We start from the raw sequence: 19552 nt of genomic DNA, 5'->3' as shown, positions 1-19552 counted from the left end.
GCTCTAAGTATCAATTGTAATGTCAAAAGTATAGTTCACCCTTTTGAAATGACAGTTAACGCAGAACAATTAATATGGCAAGTGAGTTCTCACAATGTATGAACTGTAAAATTCTTTGTCGAAAATTCGCACATGAAACTACAAAAGAAATGAAGATAAAAATGTCTTGAAAACCAGCCGTTTGTTTTTAAAATAAGTATTAAAATATAATATCTAAATTGCAGCTTCCAACTTCTGAAAAGCGATCAAAATGGATCATGGATCGTAGATGCTAGAAGCAGCGAGTGGGCGTGTGCCCTTATTTAACAATGTCACAATAATATGATACCTGTGATGATACTCTATTAGTCTATTTCAAAATTCGAACACGAAACTGCGAAAGAAATGAAATTAAAAAAATCTTAAAAACAAAAACTCGTCGTCGGCCGTTCCATATTCAAAATAATACGAGTAGAGTGAGGCATTTGTAAAGCGAAACGGCCTAAATTCATATTACAAACGCGTTCCATATTCAAATATCGAATGTCGGGAGTCGGGACGATCGGGACCATAGGCTACCATAGACATAGGGATAATTACTTGTACCTATCTGATTATTAGAACGTATACAGCGGGACACGGTCGGAGTGCGTCAGTGAGTCAGTTTCTCCTTTTTTATCATATCACATCACATCACACTACTATCACACTACTATTATAAAGGCAAAAGTTTATAATATGTGTGTGTGTCTGTGTGTGTGTGTGTGTGTGTATGAAATGAATATTTGTTACTCTTTCGCGTAATCATTTCTGGGCGAATTTGGCTGTTTGGAATTGGGATAGTCTAAACCCTGGATTAACATAAAATAGGCCAGAAAATCAGGCCCGGAAAATCAAAGAGTTCCTACGGAATGTAGAAAGACCTAAATCCACGCGGTCAAAAGGTTTAGACCTAGTTTTATTCGTACGTTTAAAAGAAATATTACCTAAGTATCTACTAAGTATGTAGGTAGTATCGGTACTATCAAACAATGTAATAAAGTTCTAATTATAGCACACTTCGAGATCTTTGTAAGATCACGAAAAACAGTACACGGGTTTAGAATTCAATTTCACATCGATCGATAGTTTATCACCAATCAATCCCGCATTGATTGGAAATTAAATATTCTTACAAACACGGGGGCGGTCGTGACATGCAATACATTCTTTTACGCCGACCACAGACGTGCCGACAAGTTTGTTGCCAACACGTCTCTTGCTCTCTCTGCACCATCATCATCATCAAAAAACCATTGCCGGCTCAGTACTGAGCACGGGTCTCCTCTCTGAATGACAACGGGTTGGCTATTAACCTCGCTGGCCAAGTGCAAATTGGCAAACATCACACGCCTTTGAAAACATTATAGAGAACTCTTAGGCATGCAGGTTTCCTCACAGTTTTTTCCTTCACTGTGATAATATATAATTGCTTAAAACGCACATAACTCCGAAAGTTAGAGATACGTGCCTGGTATTTAATCGCTGCGGAACCCAAAGGGTTCCGTGGAACAGTTAGAGGTTCCGCGGGATTTAGGGCCCATTGCTCAGGTATTATTATTATGAAATAAAAATACGAAATAAATTGATTGGCATGACAGCTCTCATAAAATATCTTGTGAATCAACAAAAGTATAACTTCCTAATATTATACAAAGGCGAAACAAGTTGCAAGTCGAAGTAAAAGACGTGGCAACAAATCGTCTGCCAACCTAAGTTGTAAGTTGGAGTTGGAACTAAGTTGGAGACGTGTAGGCATGTGTATAGAAAAATAAAACTCTAATACTCTTTATACATTTTTAATTAAGTCCAAAACATCGGTACATTCTACCACACACTCGGGGTCAACACACTTAGATCAAGCGATTACCGTTCTACTTTGACCCCTGGAGATACATCAAAGTGATACTAGACACGGGTCATTCGATGTTGGACGTATGATTAGGGTTGTCAGCTGGTCCATAGCTCTTTTACGAATTTATTAAATAAAGATATTTTTAAGAAAGATATTTTTTTTTCAAATAAACTTTTACAATTGCTTTTGAACACAAAGGATATAGTTTTTGGTAGAGTCAAATCGTCGGCCAACTACTGAGCACGGGTCTTTTTTCAGAATGAGAAGGAATAGTTCCCCATGCTGACCAATTGTAGATTGGCAAACTTCACATACCCGCCGCCATACACACATATTACAGCAAATTCTATTTAGTTGTTTAAATGCAATACGTATTTGTAATCAGCGATTCAGAACACTCGATTCGGTAAGTTATCGCTCGATAAGATGTATTTTTCAATGAAAACCGAATGTTATCGAACGATAACTTACCGAATCGAGAGTATAAGGCAGGCTTTTATTATTAGTATGCTAGATTTTTTCGATATATTTTAAACATATTTCGGTTGCCGCCAAAGTGCACCTACCTGCCTATATTTTGCTTTGCTTTGTATGTGTTTTACTGTATTAATTTTGTGGTGTACAATAAAAGCATATTCATACATTCATTCATATTCCACGAGTTATTTATTTTAAGGTAAAACACATTTATTGAAGGGGTCCAAATCCAATGAGAAATATTTTTGTGATTTTGTTTAATTTTTTTTTTAAATTATTTTTGTGATTGAGCAGTTGACAGCCCTTCCCAAGACCCCGCGGCGTGGTCACCCATCAATCAATGGGATCATATCTCCGCCGAAACGAAACTAGCTTCGTCCAACATTATGAGTTTACGTTCCACTCATATTTTATTCTTTATTCAAATCCGTTCAGTTTGCTTAGTTGATTGAATGTTTTTAGTTGAGATGTTGCATTTTTATGAGCTCGGAAAAGATTATTTTATTTAAAACATTATTATTATTCTCTATAGAATCTACAGATTAAAGCTATTTGAATTGAAATGTTTTTACATTTATTACCGTTATTTTATATATTTTATATACTTTATATATTATGTTATATAATATATAACCCATCGCCGGTCCGGTACTGAGACTGACGAGTCTCTTCTCAGAATGAGATGGGTTTAGGCCGTTATAATATATGTATATATATTATAATTCAATTATCACTTGCTAACAATGTTAGCAAGTGATAATTGAATTGCTTAGAACGCACTTAACTCCAAAACTCAGAGGTGCGTGCTTGGAATCGAACCGCCGACTCTCTGAATAGAAGATCAACGCGACGTATTAACCACTAGGTAAGTAGGTAGTCAAAAGTCAAAACACTAGAAGGTAGGCAATGGTATGTCGTTCAAACTAAGATAGGAATTTCTCTAATTTCCTGAACGGATCGAAATGACTCAGTGGCCTAAGAGCGCTTTTTAATTTCACAACGTAAAACTCCCAAAACTACATTCTAATTCCAACAATGTTTACATTGGACTTCGTCTGTGGTGGCGTTTGCTGGCGCGCGTGTTGTGACTTTTTGGAGTGTTTTTTTTTTGTTAAAACTGACTGAAAAGCGCTCTAAGGGGGTGCCGTGCGTATGTCGGCGAGCGGCGGCACAGACGGGGTCCATACATGTATAGTTTAGCTAACTTGTTACAAATAACAACAAACTTGACATTGGCTAATCATTGTAAAAGCCAGACGAGAGAGAAAAAAAAAAAATGTTTACATTCCATTCTCAAAACTACAATATTCAATACGTACTCGTATTTCTACGAACTTACGTACGTACGTAATTTTGAAATTCGAATACAGTTTCAATAAAATAAACTCAAATAAAAGAATGAAAGATGTCGTTTAAAAAAAAAACTTCAAATAAGAATATTGGAATTTGTCTAATTTATAAACCCAAGTTATTATGAATGAGGATGTCATTATAAATAAAATAAAAAAACTTCAAATGAAAAATTGGCATTTGTCTAATTTCCTGAACGTTTCAAATGTCGGAATCTCAAAACGTGAGTTTTCTAAAACTACGTTCTAATTCCGAAAGTTCCTGTTCTATTTTCAAAACAGAAATTTGAATATGAACCCCGTGCTGGATGATGGAACGCTCCCCGTTTGTAATTCGAAAATGGAACGTCTTGCTCTTATTATGATGCGTTAACCCTGCGCTCACGAGATCAAGACATTGTCAGCGCGTGAAAGGGACTGGTATACAAAATACCCAAGGTAAAAAAAAACATTGGTAGTCAGTACTTAAAACTTAAAAGGAAACTTAAAACTATGAAATAACAGTGGGTTTTTGGCGATTTTGGGATGGGTAAAAACTAAAAACTATGCGAAGGGTGAACAAGTGACGGACTAAAGTTGGCGATTGCGATTGTAATGCATTTACTTATTTAAAACTTGACACTTCACAGCTTACCCATGCAAAAACTGTCAAAACTTAATTCAAATTCAAATTCAAAATATTTTTGTTCAATTAAACTTTTACAAGTGCTTTTGAATCGTCAAAATAATCTACCACTGGTTCGGAATGCCGTTCCTACCGAGAAGAACCAGCAAGAAACTCGGCGGTTGCTCTTTTAATAAAGATCACTAATTTAAACCTATTGAATTTTTGAATTATGTATGTATATTATATACAATACAGTTATGGTACTTATAATCATTCTCACTTAGAAAATGTTCTATTGTTTAGTCAAAAATTTACAAAAAAGTGCGCCTCTCCTTTTTAATTAAAAAAATAAATATCAGAAGGTATGAAATACACACTATACACACTTACACACTATATAAAGGCGAAAGTTTGTGTGTATGTGTGTGTGTGTGTGTGTTTGTTACTCCGTCACGCAAAAATATATTAAATAATACATATATATTATGTGACCTCGGGGCACGTCATACCCCACCTAATACGCGATGGAAGTTTCAATAACTGTATTCAACGAGGGTTAAGGATGCGTAAGAGCATGCCCCTGACGGTTTAGTAACTGATGCATTAATGCCTCGAATGATCTCTTTCTTTTTCTTTTTTTTTTATTCGACGCCCGGAGATTGGTCATTACACATCTGAATATGTGTTCCTTCACAAAAAGACGGATCACGATTCGGTAAAAAGTTCATTCGAACGGGTCTTGTGTAGAGACTAATGTGGTATGATAGATGGAGTGCTGAGACAACGTAGTAGAAAGTGAAGCCTGTAGAATGGGTGGTACAAAAACGTCGGACTAGGATGTAAGCCACTGCTTTTGTTTAAAATACAAAGTAATTTTTTAGTAGTAGTAGTAGTAAGAGTAGAAAAATCTCGAGATATTTTTTTTTTACCAATGATTTTATTTATTTCAGCACTTGTGTATTTAGTTTCAAGGAGTGTATTCATTTCAAAATAGCCTGACCGCTTTTGATCTTGTCCTAATATAATATTTAAAGGAAGATTTTATGAGATAGCACACTTGGCGACTTCGTCTGAGTCGATTTAGGTTTTTAAAAATCTCTTTTTAAAAAACTCTCCTATATCTTGGTATAAGAATTGTCTATATCCATCTTCGGCACTTTTCGTCAAAAGGCTGTGCTGCGTGTAGACTTCGCATTTATAGTATTAAGTTGTATTTTTATATGAATTTCTAATCGATCTTCTAAGTACCCAAAGGGTAAAAACGGAGCCCTGTTAATGTCACTCTGCCGTCTGTCTGTCTGTCCGTCAGTCCGTCTGTCTGTCCGGTCCGCGTATCACAGATCTCTAGTTATAATGTAGCGTTTGCTTTCTATATTTTTCCTTTAGTCTCTGGTTTAGTGATGTAAGTAGTAACAAGTAAGTGAGTAGCAAACGTGCTCTTTATGTAGTTAGAATTTGAAGTTTCCGGTTCGAATTGAAAGTAGGTACGCGTCATGGCTCGCTTAATTGATGTTATTCAAATATTGATTTGTTCTTATGAATAATATATCCCCATGAATATATTAATATAAGTAATCTAAGAACCATCAATATTTTTGGAGGGAAAACTTTTTTAGGCGCGTTGGGCGATTTTGGGATGGGTATAATAATAAACTTCAAGGTCGCATCAGCGACATGCTAATGTTAATAGTGCTCGGAGTACCTACCAATAGATGTGAAAACTAAATTAATATTAATTTCTAATATTTTTGGAAAATTCGAAACAAAAATACCTACTTACTATTATTTAATAGTTTAAAGTTTTCACACCACTCACTGCTATTTTTTTTTAGGTTGTACACATGACGGAAACATTTTGTTTATAAAGGTTATAATAATGTTAATAAGTGTTAATATAATCTATATTTTACTGACGTTTTATGTTCTCTATATAAATATGATAATATTATGAATAAACAAATGAATTTAGCCTGACTAAACCATTTTCATTCTGCAAAAGAAACAGTTGGGTTGAGATTATATTTTATTTATTTATTTTATTTTTATTTTTCATGTACCAAAATTATAATGATGAATTGAAATTATTCTAAAAAATATACATTACGTAAGATATGTATGTAAGATAATATTTCGTAATAATATATCAAATCTAATCATTACATCTTACGTATATAGGTGTTTCGTTAAGTTGTAAAAGTAGCACACCAATTAATAAAATAAGTGATCTTTTAGAAAGAAAGAAAGAAAGAAAATGTATTTATTTGTTGTTGGTGTCACAGATAAAAACAAAGTATACAAATATACATTTTCATCTGTGACACCACCCCAAATGGGTGTACAGCTCAGCATTATGTCCTGCATTATATGCAGGACGCTGATTTTCAGCTGTGACCCGGGTGACGCCACAGTCACAACAGTGAGTAAATTAAAAAATAATTTAATTTAAAATAACTTTAACCACAATATGTGTAGTATACGTGTATACACACATATATATATATATATATATATATAATATATATAAATAATAATAATTAATAATATAAGTATATATATACATATATATAAATAAACAGTTATAATCTTATATATTATATAATAGAAATATAATATATGTAATATACATGAATAAATAAGTATGCAGAAATTTTAAAAAAAACGAATCAAATACGATAGAGCAATTTGCATAAAACGAAATAATTTCTTACAAGCTCTACACTTTTATTGCTTAATATAAGTATTTCGTTACTTATTATATATACCTTTCATGATCCTAGGTCAACGGGAAGTACCCTATGGATTTTGAATTCCCTTTTCTTGACAGATACATCAGACAGACAGACAGATAACGATTATATAAAGATTACTTTCTTCCTTTTGAGGTACGGAAGTCGGAACGGAAAAAATAACTATGTATTTGTATATGAATGTTTTTCTCTCTATTTCTCAAGCGCACGTCAGAGCGTAATTAAAGTCCACCATATTCCTTAAACACGGGAATTAACCCCAATTGAGGGATCGCTCTATTTAAATTACGAGCAACCGTACAATAACTCAGCTTTCTGGAAGTTTGACACGTCACTTTAATCTATTCGTCCCTCAGAGGCCCATGGAAAACTAGAGATGAGCATTGTTGGCTATTCTCAGACTAGTGCGCGTTTGGAACCCAGTGGAACCCTCGTAGCTTTAGTTTTAAGTTTACATAATTAATTACCACTACTAGGTTTATAATTATTATCTTACAAATCTAACAATTCTGACCATCAAAAGGTGTACAATAGTACCTATTTTAAATAAATGATTTTGAGTTTGAGTTTACATAATTGATTATCACCTTCTTCTTCCAGCCCTTATCCCATGCTACGTGGGGTCGGCACATCATGTCTTCCTCTTCCACTCTCTTCTGTCATCCATCAACTTATCATCTACCCCTTTTATACGCATATCCTCTTTCACGCAATCCATCCACCTTTTCTTTGGTCATCCTCTTCTCTTTTTTCCATCCACATGCATATTTAACATTCTTCTAGTGGTATGACTCTCTTCCCTCCGTATTACATGCCCATACCATGCCAGCCTATTGCTCCTCATTTTTTCTACCACTGGTGCTACTTTTAAACTTCCCCTTATGTATTCATTCCTTATATAATTGATTATCACCATCAACTAAAATTTAGAGTTCTTGCATCCTTTTCTTCGCAATGTAATAAGAAAAGGACAGGAAAACTTGATTTGATTTAGAACTATGAAACCTTGTGGCTTTAGGTGGTCGTCTTGAGCATAGTGTTTGTAGAGTAGCACTAAAATTAAGCCTTTTTTAGCAATATTCTAAAGAAAAAAGGCAGATCCTACTCCAAAAGTATAGAGAAAAACATCAGAGTCGACGCATTACTTACAAAATCTTCTTACAAATTCCACAGTTGCCAATCAAAAAGTGTACAATGGTCCTAATGTACATAATAAGATTTCACTTTAGTCATAACTCGGGTCAAAAATAAAAATATTGTCTATTGCCAAATAAAGTTTTTATTTAAACACTTATCGAGGTCGATTTGTAGGTTAGACCACTATCAAATGGAACATAGTTCTTATGTTTGAGCTTATAGATTGGAAACAAACTTGCATTTTATTGGTAAACGCCAAACAGCCTTGGTGTTTAATTAAAAAGTTTTGTGTTTTTTTAGATATTTGAAGGTTATTTTGTATACTTGTTAGATTACGAGTATATCTAAGTGTTACTCGACGTGTTTTCTTAATAATTTATTAGCATTTTTATCGTTTTGCTATCAATTCGAATTATTTTACTTAGAGGTTTATTAGAAATATTGTAAGTGATTGATGAATTACGAAACTGTACCCAGTTGTTTTTTTACTTGATGTAGGCATAGCCGTAGGCTTGTGGTTAGAATGCGTGGATTCTTGCCAATTACCAAAGATCAAGGGTTTTCTATCAAAACTTATTTGAAGTAGGTAGGTAGGTATAATCATCACTTGCTAATCGGTGAAAAAAAAATCTGTTTAAAGTTAAACGCTTATTTATGTAGTAAACTCATTATTGCTTTTCGGTGACAAAAAACTTACTTATCGGTGAAAAAAAATTACTTGCTTTACGGTGAAAAAATTCTTGCTTATCGGTGAAAAAATATTACCTATGTACTTGCATTTTGGTGAAAAAAAATGGAGGAAACCTTGTTCCTAAGTCACTTTAACTATTTACCTATCTTGAGACATGACATAACCTGTCAACGCAAATTGAGTAGTATTTTGGTCTATGTGAATGGTCTCTGGTCCAGCTGTGGGACCTTAGATCGTTATTTTAACAAACGAATCAGATAAAAACTTGTAAAATCATCACAAACCAGTGCTTACTAATAATAATCTCATATTTGAACCCGTCCAGGCCGCCATCTTTAAAAACAATGAGCGTTATTGTCTCTTCTTAATTCCATTTTTGAAAAAATAATCCATTTCGCATTTCATAACCAAGAGCCTCATTGATTATTCATACACAACTGACTTTAAACCTTAACATTCTTAACTTAAAACACATTTTACATCAACCTATATCATAGCAGCTGGATTTTGTATATCTTTTTTCTTTGAACGAATGTATATCTTATCAGGATAAGTTAAGAGTGAAAATTGCTTGCTAATTGGTTAATGACAATTGCATGTGTGGGACATGAGATGTGTATAGTGTGTGAACGAGAGGTCGGAAGATGCACGATTCCGCAATGTGTTCATTTATTGAGGTTTATTATGATAATTATCATGACGACAAATTCAAATGCGACCAATTTTTTGACTGACTACACAAAGCAGAAGGGTTCTGATTTTAATAGTTTACGATTTTTGTTAGTACATAATATGTACATTTGTCTGTTGGCTCATATCTGCCAAACTACTGTAGGACTGCATAATATTTTGACAAATGTGGTTCTTTAATAGATACAAGTAACTGAACCACTCGTTATTCGATAATTAAAATATAAAGAGTCCTAAATAGTAAAGGAATTGCACTTCAAATGCAATTTTAACACATACTTATTATACACCTACATTGTAACACGAAAAAGGAAGCCTTTAATAACTTCATTAGGTAGGTAGTATTTCAAAAAAAGAACACAAACAAAACGTTAATTACATTTCGAAATAAGAACATACCATAAATATTCCAATTCATCTGTAAAGGTGCGCGCGCATCGTCTATTTATACATTTTTAATATACGGCGCAATAATAAGGAGAAATTAGCATCAAATGTCAAAAATAATAGTTCTCTATCCGGTAATGGAGACATCAGTTGAATAAATTGCCAATCTGCAATTGTAAGCAACAATTAATGATCTGTATATGGTTGTGGGGTTGAGCTGTGACAGACGGACGGACGGCTTATTATGGACCAGTGCTTCTGAGCTCCGACTGTAGTGATGGACATGATTGCTAATTTTGAATCAGTTTCATTTAGTTTCATTACTTTGCTTCACAGTGATTTCACAGGCGATTTTACAATTTCAATTTTTCAATTTTTGCACTTTGTTATCTAATTTGATGAGGAATTTTGATCAAGATCGCGCGCTCTTTAGCACGATCCGATGCTGATTAGCTCTTGAAAAAAGCTTATTATACAATCGAAGATTATCTAAATGACAAAAAAGCTTGGATTTGATTCGCTCCAGCAATACATGGCGCTGCAATTGCTTGTATACAGTATGGCATATTATTGTAAATTGAATATGTACTTGAAAAGAGCAACCGCCGAGTTTCTTGCTGGTTCTTCTCGGTAAGAACGGCATTCCGAACCAGTGGTAGATTTTTTGACGATTCAAAAGCACTTGTAAAAGTTTAATTGAATAAAAACATTTTGATTTTGTTTTTTGAATCCAATGATCATGTTTTGCGTGCGAAATTTAAACAATATTTTCACACTTTGCTAGATTTTGCTTCAAAATGTTCACAGGCAAGTAAGGTAGCAAATGTGACTGCTACCTGTGAAATGCTATCTGCTATCCGTCTCTAGAGACTTCTGAGATAGCGTAGCTTCTTATTGTGTGGAGTTGATGTGAGTTGATTAGCTTTAGTGGAATCGAGTTATGGTTAGAGGTTAGAAGGTTTTCAGTCTGGAATGAGGTATTGAATGAATTCTGTATGGAGAATGCTTGAATATAAATCATGTAAATAATATATTTTTCACACCACTCGCTCCAGAATGCCTTATTACTGACCTGTTATTCTAAAGGTAATCTAAGTCATTACATTCCTATGAATTAGCCGGGCAATAATGTTGTATGAAAAGCCCTTGGGGCGTAATGTAGCGTCCAAAAAGTTTTTAGTTATCAACTAAAAATTGTCTATCTACTAAGTGGATTATATTATGCGAAACTTCAACCACGTGTTAATTTTTTTTTTAATCCTGTAGGCATATAATGTAGATACCTATTCTTTGATTTTCCAGGATATAAAGTAGCCTATGACCGTCTTCAAGAAACAAGCTATCTTTGTACCAAATACTTAGATGATGCCCGCGTCTTCATCCAAAGAGACTTATGGGACTTTTTTACTTGCTAAGTTCTAATAAGAATAAATTGTAGGAATTTATACATACATACCTACATATTATACGCGTATATTTTATTAGCAAGGAAGATAAGAATAACTTTTACAAGATATCAAACGAAATTGTAATACGGGCTATTCATTTTAGAAAATTAATCTATCAATTTTTATGATAACATCTGACGAGGCTGTATAGATTTTGACCTTTGCCTATCCATATGGAATAAAATACTTAAATATATATATTATAGTCTATGACTCCACTAGGTAAAAAATTTAAGCGGAAACATTTGAAATTGGAATTCTACGGGCGATAAAGTTTTAGCGGGCGTTAGCCATCAAAGGATTGAGTACTTTTGAAAATCGAACACTTATCGAAATCATTTTTGTATTTGAATGAGTCACGTGATATGAGTCAATACTCAATACCATTGTTCTGTTACAATCAAAGATGTTTAATAAGTAGAGCGGATATTCAAAATTTTACTTTATAGATGTTGCCAAATTAATAAAACGTCAATTTCTTTTCCACACTTATTTTTTTTATCAAATACTTCAAGTCTAGGATGTTTTCCAGTAAATAAACTATTTCTTCAATAATTCGAAATGCTTTTAATTCGAAATCCAAATAAGAAGATAGAATAATTCACCGAACGGCAGCGCGGAGGCTCTAATAAAAAAAAACACGTGCTTTCGTTACGGCATCAAGCGTTTTAGATAAAACGTGCGTTGAATTAGTTTTTTATAATTATTATGTGTTTGTAACGTTTACTGATTTCTTGATTTATTAATTATTGTCAGGTCTTTTATAGGTGAAGCATAATAATTGTAATCTTACACAAAATAAATATAAAACAATTGTTTTGACTAGCAATTTTTCTGGTTCAGTAACTAGGAACCTCTATGCTTTGCTTTGCTATCCAAACTAGACTTTCAACCAAATAAATATACAATGGGTATAAACTATTAAGATAATTAATACAAATTAAAGTTATAAAGAAAAATGTTTGACTCGTTTCGCTTTTTTATTCCATTACAAGTTAGCGATCACACCTGATTGTGAGTGATGATGCAGTCTAAGGTGGCAGCGGGCTAACTTGGTGACGTATGGCAGTTTTTATCGGTTTATACACGGCTTAAAATGTACATCTCTCCTCTCAGGATATGTAAACGTAAAGAATTCAATAATCTTCTTATGATTTTGTGGCTAAGTCGTATCTATCACAAAATATGATATTCAAATATCCATGCCAACAATACCGCGTAGTTACACGAGTCCGAGTAAATTAGGAAATGTGTTTTTTTATTGGAAATCCATTTGGAATTACAATTGGGAGATATAATATTATGATACACGTACGATTCCAGTTAGCACCGTGAGAGTATTTGAATATTATCGATGTCCCTTTAGCGGCGTGTCAAAGAGCGTTCGCTTCGAGCGGGGAGACGATACATACGTTTCCTTCTGATAAAAAACAAGACCAATTGATCAAAAAAATATGGAGGACGAACGTAGTCATGACAATGTTCGTGGATCTGTCTATTTTGTTAGTGTTGTATCCAGGATTGCATAAATACAACGTCTAAACGAAATAGTTCTGGGGCTGATAGCAAGAGCATCCTTATCTTTTCAGTTTGCAACATTCTTTTTATTTCCATTATCGTAGTGCTGCTACGTTCACTGTATTTTTTGCATATTCATGATTCTGAACACAGTCGAATGTTGTTGGACATGCCTGTATTATTAAGTGCAAACGGAATGCTCTATACTGCATTCAGAACTCTTGACTGCTGGCTGTAACTACGACGCTTTAATTTTTTCTAAGATTCAGTCTAAGATGAAAGCGGGCTAGCCTGAAAAGAGTAGATAGGTATAGCTGTTTAATTAAACACATATCGCTTATCGGTAGATGGAGCATCGTACTGCAACGCTAAATCGCATGGCGGTACGTTTATGAGGGTAGGATGGTAATGGTAACTAGCCACGACCGAAGCCTTCATCAGAAACATAAAACAAAGCGCTTGTCTACTCCTGGGCATGTAACTTAATATGGCAGCGTGCCGTACGAAATGTTTATGGACGCATCATAGCGGCTGTATAACAAAGACCTTTGCCTCGGAACAATAAAGCTGAATTTAAAAGAAAAACAATTGTTTATGGTCATAACTTTTTAAATTATGCTTAAACACCATTGATGTAGTATAAAATGGATACGTAAGTATACCTATACGAATACAATCACTCATTGATTAAATTAAGTGCCAACTGAAACTCAAGTTGAAATACGTTGAATAAATCCATACTAATTCGTATTATAAATACGAATGTCTGTCCGTCTGTCTGCTAGCTTTTCAAGCCCATATCTTTAACTGATTTTGACGTTTGGTAGGTAGAGAAGAAGGACATAAAAAACTTTGTATTGCGGAAAATAGAAGAGTTTCCACGGGATTTATAAAAACTTGTGTTGACTTAATTCCCTGCCAGGAATCGAATCTGGGACTTCCACTTATAAGATCACAGCGTTCACCATTACACCAGAGGGGTAGATATGCTAAATTCTAAGTCTAGCATTGCCATTATCCATATTTAATATCATAAATGCGAAAGTGTGTCTGTCTGTTTGTACCGTTTCACGGCCCAACAGTTTAACCGATTTTAATGTTTAGTACAGAGATAGCTTGCACCCCGGGGACGGACATAGGCTACTGTGTGTCCCGGAAAATCAAAGTTTTCCCACGGGATTATTTAAAGGCTCATCCGTTTGTCCGATTTATATGAAATTTGGTACAGAGGTAGCAGCGGCGTGCAGGCCATAAAGGCATAGAAGCACTGCCTACCCCTGAATATGACCCTATAGAAGAAGTAGCTCAATATTCATTCTTCAGTATGACCTAACAGTAAAAACATACGTTACTAATGTCTTCCATGGCTCAAATACTGTGCACGCCACTGGTAGTGTGGGTCCCGGAAATTGGCATAGGCAACTTCTTATCCCGGAAAAGTAAAGAGCTCCCGCAGGATTTTAAAAAGACCTAAATCCACGCGGCTAAGACCTAAGTCGCCGGCATTTTCTAGTACGATATGCTAAAGTCTAAGTCTAGCATTGCCATTATACGAAGCAAGTCCTCGAATCGGATAAGGTCGCAAGCCATTCGTTCACGTGGTTCAGTCGTTCGGTCAGGATTTCGACCGGAAGCCGGCCTTATCAGGCGGGCGGAGGTGACGTCACAGCTCCAAACAATCAATGTGAGTCGAACGTGATTGTTGTATAAATAAAAAAATACTTCTCCGTAAAACAATGCAAACCGGGAAACGTTTTAACTCCCTCCTATAAATACTGTATACACGAGTGAATAATAATAAACTTATATGTTTTATTGTACAGTAAGAGCCGTGAAAACCTGGCTAGGAGGCCGGAGGTGATTATTTCTTATCAAAAAATTTTTTCCCAATAGTCTTTCACAAATAAAATCAAGAATCAGACACTAATTACTATTGTTTCTAATTCCTGAAAGCCTATACCTACCTATTTATTAGTCCTGCAGTTTTTTTACTAGTCTTTCTAGAATAGAATAAAATAGAATTAGATTTATATTGTTGATCCAACACATAATATAAAACACAATAAACATATTACAAATAATGACGTCTTAAAATCTAACTTAACTTAAACCGTAATTTTGTAATTATACTCTCTAATAATTTTTTATTATAATTTCGTACAAATCAGTAAAAAATTCGTTACAAATCGGTCGGGATTTATTTTTTATATACTTACTTACCACGGATAGAAAAACCAAATGCATACCTACTTAGATGCATAAAAAAATTAAAGATAACAAATTAAACATGGGCGTGGAAATTATTTCAAGTTCAGAACATTGATTTCAAATTCTTGATTTTTCAATATTATTTCAACTTCAATATTTGATTTAGGTACGTCAAAGTGATATCCAAATGGATGACTGAAGTGATTTTTTTTATTTACTATCATATTTATTTATTTAAACCACTTTATTGCTTAAAACTATGACAAAGAATAAAATACTTATATCTTACTTCCTCAACTATATCTCTATTTTACTATCTGTTGAACTTTTGTAACTGAAGTGATTGAAATGACGGAATGACCTTATACGATAGTTCCGAGGACGGCTCTTTTTCCTGATAACGGCTGGGCGTGACCAATCGATGCGTTTGCTTTTGCATGCATGCATAATTTTAGGAATTTGCATTTTTAATTGTATGCCGGCGCTTATATGCTAACATTTAAGTTTTTTGTTTTATTAAAAAGCTGATGCAAATATAAATACTAATACTAACTGACCCACCCCTACTTTGTTCGTGTGGCATTTCTGAAAATCCTGAAACACTTTCTTCATTTTTAGCCGAAAGCTCGCAGTACTAATTTTTACATATATAATTACTAGTAACCCGCCCCGGCTTTACACGGATAATACTGATCATCTAGATTCTAGAGCCAGATCACTTCTGGTGGATGAATAGATAGGTAGGTATTATAATACCTATCTATGTATCGCAGACGTTTCTTCAGAAGTTTTTGAGAGGAATGTTTCCACCTATCTTTTCAGGCAAGATATAGATTTCTTTATCCATGCCTATACCTACGCTTTCTAATATAATGTATTAAGTATAACGTAAAAAATGGCACCTACTTAAAGTTAAAGTCAGAAATTAGGTAGGTACTAAGTACCTTTACTAATGTACTAACTTTAATCTAATGTAGTATTGACCTTATAAAAGACCTCAAAAATGAAACGTTAAAATTAAAATCTATTGTATCCGATGCTAGCACAGATGATTCTACATAAAACATACCTACCTAGAACGCAACAAAAACTTACTAATGATCCAACGCCAAAAGTTTACCTAACTTGGGTTTTCCTTAATTTTGTTAAAAGCATGAATAAAAAACCGCTTTAATTGTATAAATAGATCCTTATGAAATGTTACAAAAACATGAGGAAAATTGTATGTCTTAATAAGTTTACTGGAATCAAATGAAATCATAAGTAGGACCTATTGAGTTAAGTAAGTCTTACCTAATATTAGAATTGAAATAATTTCAACTAACAACGGCTCATTATGTAATTTTAAAAAGGATACTTATTTACTTATTTTTTTTAATGCAAATCTAAGTAGGTAAGTAGGTACTCAATAAAACTCTAACATTGACTGACAGACAGTCAATTCACGCCTCATATTGGGTCTGAAGCATGAAGTTTTGCACGTTTTCCTTAAATTAGATACTTAAGTGAACACTAAGAATTGAATTTAAAATACTAATGGGATATCCTTGCAAAAAAAATATTGAAACGTTCAATACCAAGTACCTATTGGGCATTACCTAGTTCCAGATAAATTTCAAGGAAGGTACTAAGTTGTTTAGATTTGTCAATATTTTTACTAAGATAACAATTAGTATTAAATTAACTTTTAAAAGTTGTCATGTTAAAATTTCAATAATTAAACAATTAGGTATACATACAGTTATAAAATACTAAAAACATAAATTTTAAATGTAAGTTAGTTAATATTTGTTTCAGTAGGTAGATATGTTAAATCAGAACGTTTGTTAAAACTCACTCGCTAAACTATTTTAGCGAAAACTAAATTCAGGTAATGAAAATATGAAGTTTATACACATCGAAATACTTACATACTGGTATACCTACTCGTAAGTACAAGATTTATTTAAAAAATAATGTGGCAATGAAAACTAATGTAAAATATACACTATAGGCTTGACTATAGGTAAATACCTTTCTATCCATAGCTAAAAAATAATTTCTGACCCTGCAAGTAAAAAAAAAACTAATTTTTGTTAACGCTATTCGCTCGACTTTCTGCCCTGCGGTGTTAATTACGCTTTTTCTGTAATTACTCTACCTAAATTGGTAGCGGTGATTGCCTTCCATTAGAAAGGTAACTTAGATGGATTTAGTCTAACATTTTAATACATTAATGTAAAAAAACTACGAAGAGAAGAACTTTATATCTTTACTTTGTTTGTACATTGTAATTATTACAATCGGGGAAACGTAAATGTGTAAGACTATAATTAACACAAAAACTTTAATCTTGATAGGTGATCATAGTTTAGTTAAAATATCTCTGACAAATTACTTGTAATATTTCATATTTAATAATAGAAAAAGAAAACGAAAGTAGGTAGGTAGGTATAGGTAGTGTCAACAACTGTTATATCAAAAGACGAATTCCTTCCCGTCCTTTTTTTGTACTAGGTAAAACTAAAAATATTTAATAGTAACTATTTAAAAGTTTTGAAACAGCATACCTAGTCCTATGGTATCGTGAAATTTTCTGTCTATATGAGTTACAAAGTACATAATATTATATTAAGTAATAATTAATTACAAAAAATTATCGTTTTTTTCATAACACAATTTTATTTAAGTAGAATGTAGAGCCGCGACGCGTTTAGGAACGAAAAGTTGACCTAACTTTGTCTCTCATTCATCTAAAATTAAAATAATGTTGCTTGACTTTTGATTTATAATTAAATCGAGTTCTGTAACGTTATTAATAAACGGCACTAATAATCCGGAAAAATGATAATTTTTTTACAATTACATTATTTCCATTTCAACATGAATAAATACTTCATGCTGAAATGGAAATTTTAAATTTTAGTTTGATTATTATTGACTTGTAGGTAATCAACTTGTTTTAGGATTATAATTAATTATACCTACTGATGTGAAATAATAAAAACTAATTCGCTATTAAAATTTATTTTTACAGCGAAACGTTTTTGGGGAGAATCAAGATGGTAATAAAATTATGAAACACATTTCAATTTGAAATTGAATTCCGTGCCAGCGTGATCTCTAAACGACCTGTGACCCTAATGCTCTTTAGATTGTTTTGTCAGATACACACGATTTCTGATGGGTAACCCATATTTCATATTCTTTACGCAAAATCGAATCCATCTTTATTATACTTATCTATTAGATTATCACAAACTTGCTTGAAATATTGACTTGAATAAAAAAATATGTTGTTAACTTACGAGTATCTCTAGCAGAGACTCTCTTTCGATGCCTATCTTGCTCTATCGAAGAAGGAAGGTAGAGCAAGTGACCATTGAATATTTTATTTATACATTAGTCCAGTTATTTTTAATCGATTCATGATTTTCTCTTTACATAAGTCAATAACTACAAAAATAGGTAAATGACAAGAAGTAGATAGGTAGATACTTAATAACCTACTAAGTAGTTTTTAAAACTCTAATCTTTAATACGGAGTTAAAAATTTTAACTTTCAGCTTTGTAGTTCTCTAAATTTATCTTATTAAACTAAGTGTGTGTAAAGTATTTAACGTTTCGTCAGTTTTTCGTTTCATAAAAGTAGAGCATTTTTTTTCTTACCTTAATCTAGGACATCCAAACTTGAAAAGAAAGAAGAAACAAACATTAGAGTCACACAGTGTCACAAACGTTTGTCACAAAATCCAATTACGATCACACAACTCGAACACACACAGTTTGTAACGAAAAAAGTTTGTACTAAAATTTGCACAACTGAAAAAAAAAGTTTCTAAACGCCCGCTCTAGGAGCGCGCGAAAAATTGGGAAAAAGAACGCGAAATAAAATTCGGAACTCAACGGAAAGGACACAGCGACAGCCGCGCGCGCTTTACACACGCGACTGAAAAAATTGCCACAACCGCGTAAGACTTGGAAACTAAATCAAAATACTCGATAGGAGAGGGACGAGTCAGCCGAGGCCCCACCCTTCCCCCACCACCGCGCGACACGCAAAAACATTCATAAAAACCACGCACGATTCCAACGCGAAATTAAAATGTTTATAACTTACAAAAATGTAAACTTATTCGATCCCAGGGATTTATTAAACAATTAGCACAATACGTACAACCGACGATGTCGAAATTATTTTAAAACAATGCTCCGCCGCTTAAATTGTATCGAATCATAATATAAACAGTGCTTGTGTTATTGAAAATATTCCATTCTTCGAAACGCGTTGCTATTGAATCGTCAGATCGATCTTCCCAATATTTCTTTAGCGTGTTATCTATGATTTGTATGACAGCTGTCAAATTTTCCCGCGCTCCTGTATGTTCGAAAATATGAGTTACGTGTTATCGTATGCGACTGCTCGTTGCAGCCGCTGGGG

General features: G+C 33.5%; 1 protein-coding gene across 9 annotated transcripts in view; it reads right to left on the bottom strand.

Moving 5' to 3' along the window:
• LOC123877463 overlaps positions 1-19128 on the bottom strand; it is a 196724-nt gene extending 177596 nt beyond the window's left edge. For 4 of the 9 annotated variants that reach the window (XM_045924265.1, XM_045924271.1, XM_045924269.1 and 1 more), the window contains exon 1: positions 18781-19126. The gene's annotated coding sequence lies outside the window, so the exon portion shown is untranslated. Of the gene's footprint in view, positions 1-18780 lie in introns of all 9 variants that reach the window. The other 5 variants (XM_045924268.1, XM_045924272.1, XM_045924273.1 and 2 more) reach the window with 3 other exon arrangements.
• Between the last annotated feature and the right edge of the window lie 424 nt (positions 19129-19552).

The sequence above is a fragment of the Maniola jurtina genome, chromosome 23 (assembly GCF_905333055.1).
Source record: "Maniola jurtina chromosome 23, ilManJurt1.1, whole genome shotgun sequence".
Lineage (NCBI taxonomy): Eukaryota > Metazoa > Arthropoda > Insecta > Lepidoptera > Nymphalidae > Maniola > Maniola jurtina.
The sequence above is the reverse complement of the archived record's forward strand: the minus strand, read 5'-3'. Positions and strand labels throughout refer to the sequence as shown.